At 35.7% G+C, this 6,681-nt stretch overlaps 1 long non-coding RNA gene across 1 annotated transcript; it reads right to left on the bottom strand.

The window, feature by feature from the left end:
* Positions 1-2,013: 2,013 nt before the first annotated feature.
* Positions 2,014-4,382, bottom strand: LOC127119179 (uncharacterized). The gene is made up of 2 exons (XR_007802699.1): positions 3,308-4,382; positions 2,014-2,260 (listed from the first exon to the last, which is right to left on the bottom strand). It is a non-coding gene; the product is annotated as an uncharacterized LOC127119179 (long non-coding RNA).
* Positions 4,383-6,681: the final 2,299 nt, after the last annotated feature.

Below are 6,681 nucleotides of genomic sequence, written 5' to 3'. Positions count from 1 at the left end.
AGACCTCAACATAGGGATCGTATGCATGACAACTTCTAGGCTCGAGTCGTAGTCTCCCTAGTAGCTTGTTATCTCCCTAGTCTCTGGTTAGGATAGAAATTTATTTTCCAGTTAAGGGGAACTACGTCGCCCTAATCCTCATACCAGATGAGGTACGTAGGCAGGAGATTGAGCTGATCTCTCCGGGCGCCCTTTTTTCTTTTTCAACCCCCTTGTGTTGTGTGGAGTCTGACGTAAGTCCAGCGATTGGCAGTCGGTTTCCTGTGTGTGGTTGTTTGTTCGGAGTCTGATGTAAGTCCAACGATTGGCATTCGGTTTCCTGTCTGTGTTTGTTTGTGTGGAGTCTGATGTAAGTCCAGCGATTGACATTCGGTTTCCTGTCTGTGTTTGTTTGTGTGGAGTCTGACATAAGTCCAGCGATTGGCAATCAGTTTCCTGTTTGTGTTTTGTTTGGCGTGTGTTAGTCGAGCTACGAGTGCTCTGATTCTTTCTCTGGTTAGAGAAGATACGTATGCATAGGATGCGACCTCCTAGCGAGCACATTCCCTGTCCCCGAACTACGTCGACTCTGATGTTTGTCCATGACAAACTACGTAGGCCCAGAATGCGACATCCTGCCGAGTCCGTTTCCTCCGTCTCTCATCTGTGTTTCCTTTCAGTGTGTGTAGTGTTTTGAGCAGTTATTTAGCAACCTTTCTTCTATTCTTTCTGAGCGTGGATCCCGTCGAGTACGACGGATGCGTAGGGGTGCTAATACCTTCCCTTCGCATAACCGACTCCCGATCCTTGCATCTCTGGTCGCGAGGCCATATCCTTTCCAAGTTTACTTCGAGCGTTTCCTTTCCCTCCTTTGGGATAAATAACGCACGGTGGCGGCTCTGTGTCTTTTCCCGCCGGTTTTTCGCGTAATGCGACACTCCAGCAGGTACATTCAATATCAGAAGCCTTGTCATTATATGTGGCATTCTGAAACAATCCTGCATGCACATGTTCTTGAACTCCAGCAGGTACATAGGATATCTCATGTTAAGACATCACACATAACATCTTGTGAACACTCTTTGTTTTACCAAAATTGCTGCCAACACTTAGAATCAACAGTTACAGTTATTTTGAATTAGTATAAATAAGAGTCTTAGTGATTAGGATTCAGGGTATTCCATATTGTACAAAACTCACAAATTTACTCTAAGTATTTGTGTATTGAGAAACGAGTTACTGAGAGAATGTATGTGTGAGCACCATACTTTTACATTTTTTTTATGAAATCATTTACAATTTCGCCATTTATCTTTATTTCAATTTTACTTTGAAGCCTTCTTTACATTGTCTCTTTATATTTCTTCGTTTTACTTTTGAACTTCGAATGATATTTTTAAACCAAGAGCATTGTTGAAATGTTCATCATTTACAAAACCTAAATTAACAAAAGCACATGTCCTGGGATCAATCTAGTCGATCCTGCAAATAACCAAAGTATTGAATTTGGAAGACTAGCACTTGTTTACCAACTTCAACGGTAAACACATGGTCCTTGATTCATGATTTATGATTGCACTAAAAGCATTGATCTTTTGGTCCATTTGTTTGTATTTCATAAGGGCATTATAGGTCTTTAATTCTTGATCCATCAATGCATCCTAGTCCATTTCATTCATATGATTCAGATGATCAAAGATGGTTGATTCATTCACAAGTTGTCTTAGGATTTGCTTGTCATTAGTACAACCCATCTTTTGGCATAGCATGGGCATTAGTGCAAGATGTTAATTTTTTAATTCAAGTCATGTGGTAGCTTAATTTATAAGTTTTTTCATTCATTTTGAACCATTATATTCCATTTTTATATTCATCATAAGCCTTGATTGTTGAATTACATATTTTTCACCTAGGTTGACTTTTGGTTAATTGTTGACTTTTTGGTCAACAAGCCAAAGGTTTTCTTTCTAAGCCTAAATCATGACATCCTTTTCTTACACATCTCATCTAAAAACTTCATGTATAATGAAACAATTAGAATTGAATTAAACTTGGATCCACCATTTTAAAATCAATTACACTTTGGTTTGTCCTACTACATAAGAATGACCCAAATGTGGGTTTATTTACAAGCATTGCATTATACATGGCATTAATACATTATACCATATACTAATCACATTGACTTGATACTTTGGGTTGATTTCAAAAGTAAAAAAAAGCCTTGGTCATCCTTATGATCTAATGTTGCATCCACATTCAACTCGGACAATGCTCCAACCTGCAGTAAATTGAACAAGACATCATCCATATGGTAGTATTCAAGCATGACATTCAATTTCCATAAGTAATTCCCTAACTTTTCACAGTTTGAATCAAGTGTTTGTGTAACAGGAAATGGTTCATCACATACCACAAAACCAATCAGCATTAACCTAACATTTGTAAATAATTAAGCTTTTGAAACACAAAATAATAGGACCAGTTTAATCAGTATTTAATAGAAATAGTGGTAGGCCATTGAATCAATTTCAAACATTGAGCATCAATAGGATTTAACAGCTTAACATTTTCTAAAGCAGAACAATGTCGGCTCAATGTCAATAGTAAATTTGAATCCAAACTAACTTTTTTTCTAACAGAACGTAGCTTAACATCACAGGCACGTTAAGAATTTAACAACTCATTTTCATTTTTAACACTAACACATTAAAAATGTTCTGCAACTTTGAAGTATGACTGAGGTTAAACAAAATTGGATAAAAATGCAAATAATATGACTAATCATCAAGTCCAATAATCTCAAAACCAAATTAACTTCAAAATTCAATTCAAATCAACTTCAAAGTCGATTAACAGAATCATCACGGTTAATTAACTAACTCAACAAATTCCATAACTAACTTCATAACTTCGGTTGCATTTGATATGAATTTCATTTGAGTTTGTAACAAAATTTGAGAGTCTATAGATGCCCTCATTACAATTCAGTTACTCTGAACTGTTTTCACAGAACTCACATTATCATCATCATTCTCAGAATCCTCTCAATATCAATCTCAGAATCCTCTCTCTCTCTCTCTCTCTCTCTCTGAACTCATCCTCGCAATAGCTCTATTACCAGGCCATTGAAGCTTCATATAAAAACTTCAAATCGGTTGAGCTTGAACCTTAATCACCTAATCTCTATCACTCTCTCGCGCACCTCTCAACTGAAGAACAAATTCACGTAAGAACACAACCATACAAAGAGAAGTTTTCCTACATACTAAAGGCAATGAGTAGAAGAAGAATTGCAAGAAATTTGAAGTTGAAGAATCAGAATCACCTAGTGTTTTGCCTCTGGTATTTTCTTGTTATTATCTTCATCGGAGAATTCGCGTCCAGGTTCATAGATCTCAGTTTCTTCTTTGCATTTCCTTGTTGGCACGACGTAGTCCATAGCCTTTGGAATTGAAGCCTTAATTGCTTCGGCTCCAATCTCCTCTCTCTTGCTTGTATTTTCTAAAATCTAACTTAGGGTTCATCTTTTGATCCCTTCGATTTACACGATTGAGGGGAAACTTGAAAGGGATGAGCTTGGGGCTTAGAAAGAGGAAGAATAGACAGTTAATTTGAGATATGGTATGCTGTGTTTGAGCCTCCTCCGCTGTCGAAAGCAATTTCCGGCGTGACGGAGGCGACGACAGGAAATCTCTACGGGGAGGACTTGTAACACCCATTTTTTATTAGATATTTTTAGTATATTTTAATTGTTTGAATTATGCATTTTGATGATTTATTTTATCTGGGTGTTAACGGGGTATGTGTTCTTGAGTTAGGGGTATAGATAAATGATAGAAGTAAGTAAAATAATTTAGAATTGTTTTGATAATTAAAAATAATGTTTTATTTATTTTTATTATATTAATTAGTTAAGATAGAATAATTGGGCCAAATATGAGAAATTGAGAAATTTAGTGGGAGGAAAGAATAAGAGATAACTAAGTTTGGGCCAAGTTGGTAATTTGAAAAAGTTTACCTTAAAAATAAAAAGTTAAGAGGAATCTAGGTTTATGGAGATTTTCACAGTACGTGACATTTGAGAAAAAGGAACAAAGAGGAAAGAGGCAACGTAATCAAGGGAAAAACTGAAGGTTTCAATTCAAAAAAATTGCAAGGAATTCAGGTAAGGGGAGAGATGTGCTTCTCTAATGGGTATTAAAGCATGAGGCGTAGATGGAGGGACCCTTAACCTAATTAGGGTTGAGTGTTTTGATTCATAATATTGAATTTTGATGCTATGATGGTTGTTATATGATGATTATATGCTGAATTTAGCGTGCCTATATGTGTACAATTTTCTGTTTTGAGAAATTGATGTTTTCCACCATGTTTGAGGGTTTAGAATGTTTGGCATAAATAAGAACTGATAAGATTGAATGATTTTGTTGATTCCAATATATGATATAATGTTAATTTTCTGTATTAATCACATTTTATTTGTAGTATTTCGAATTCTGAGATCAGGACTTTTTACGGAATCAAAATCGGAGGTTCGGAAGGCCTCCAAAGGCGAAAAATAAGTTTCTAAGTTGTTCTTCAAACCTGTAACTGGTTACCAAATTGAGTGTAACTGGTTACCACTTGAAAAATAGGTTTTTGGGATGTTTTCAAGCTCATAACCAGTTACGGGTTTTAGCGTAACCGGTTACCACTTTTACGTGAAAAAAATTGGGAAATTAAAAATGACATAACTTGAGCTCTGTAACTCCATTTGGCGCAGGGTTCGAAGCGTTAGAAAGCTAACGCATAGTAATATCTCATGATGATTACTTAAGAGGATTAATATGATGTGTTTAAAATTTGGATTAATTGGTAATGCATTATTTTTGTAGATGTCTTAGTATTATATTGAAGTTGTTTATGTGGAAGTTGCAATTTTTGATTTTCCGTGTTTTATTGGTTGTTGGCTACTATTGGTTGTTATGTGATGTTGTTTTGATGCTAGTTCCTGATTTATCATGATTGTAATTGGTATGATGTATTAATTGATGAATGATGAATGTATTCCAATGATAAACTATTGATAAACATGAATAATTATTGTGTGACAATAATGTTGTTATGTCAGTGTTGTTATAATGATGTTATTAAGATGATTGTGTTGATGTTGTTGTGTAGGTACTTTTATGATAACGATATAAACATGATGAAATTATGTTGATGATGTGGTGTTGATGTTGGCATACATGACCAAGAGTGGACTGATGTCCATGTGTTGATGTTATTGTTATTGTTGCATGTCGGGAGTCATGCATCCATGTTGTCAGAAGTTGAGTTCTATTTATTTGGTGAGCCTCGATCCTATGGTGATGGATTGGGTGTGAGTAGATAATTTCTATTATGGGAGATTATTGAAGCTTTACCTAAGGGGATGGTGAGAGAGAAATAGAGAACGCATAATAATTGGGAGAAAAGAGAAGAAATTGAGAAAGGGAGAAAAAGGGGCTAGGGTTCAAGAGGAGAAGTCACCATTGTTGAAGGTCAAAGAATTAATTGCTAGAAACTCTAAGTTAAGGGTGGGGTTATGATTATCTAAGGGTTAACATGATGATGGTGGGTAGATTATTCCATGTAGGTTTTGTGTTTTCTTCTCTATGTTTAATTGTGGAAATGACGAATGTTGAATTGTATGAATGATGACATTGTTGTTGTTAAAATCATGAAATTTGATTGGATTATTATTATCAATATGGTGTGAATTGATGTTGTTTCGGGCCAGAGTCAGAACGGGGTTATGAATGTTTTCGGGGTAAATAAGTTGGGGTTTTGAACTTTGGAAAAGTGTTTTTTGGGTTAAAATGAGATATAAACTGTTTGTGAGAAAAATGGGGTTTAGGGATGAATTATGGGTGATTTTAGTTTTGAAAAAGTTGTAGAAAAGCGATTTTGCAATAGTGTAATCAATTACTAGAATTGGAGTAACCGATTACACTACTTAAAAACAATGTTTTTGGGCAAAAGTTGAGGGGTGTAACCTGTTACAGGTTTTTGGGTAACCGGTTACCCTGTGTAACAGAGGCCACGCAAGGGATGGAATGAGGGGTGTAACCAGTTACCAGTTCTTGGGTAACCGGTTACACTGAGAGCATTTTTATAAAAACTTTAAAAATTCATAGCTTTTATTCCGAGTGTATGATTCGAATATCGTTTGAAGTGTCAGAAATCTATGAGTGTTTACTTTCATTTAAAACTGGTTTTAGTACCTGAAAAATGGATATTTTTTTGTATGATAGTGTGTAAATGCATTGTAATGTTTATGTGACAGTGTGATATAACCTTAAATGCATTGTTGTTGCTTGTTACGTTGTATGTTGATGTTGTTGAACTGTATAATATATGTTTGATACATGGTGGCCAATATTGGCGGTGTACATTGACTATGATGGTGGATCATTATGCATGATATGGTTATTGCATGTATAATATGTTGCATGTATTCATGTTGTTGGACAAATATTCCGTTATTGGTGAGCCTCAAATCCCATTGTGTGAATTGGTCCGGTGGCTGATTTCGGAGGTGATGGAATCAGTGAGTCATTATCGGAGGTGATAGTAACAAATTGGTGGCTCTGATCCTAGGAGGTGAGGATCAAAGCGGTGAACCTGAGTGTTCACGTATTGGTACCATATGCATTGAGTCGAGTTGTTAAGTCTCAT

Source organism: Lathyrus oleraceus, chromosome 2, assembly GCF_024323335.1.
Source record: "Lathyrus oleraceus cultivar Zhongwan6 chromosome 2, CAAS_Psat_ZW6_1.0, whole genome shotgun sequence".
Classification (NCBI taxonomy): domain Eukaryota; kingdom Viridiplantae; phylum Streptophyta; class Magnoliopsida; order Fabales; family Fabaceae; genus Lathyrus; species Lathyrus oleraceus.
This window is presented reverse-complemented; position numbering and strand designations above follow the sequence as displayed.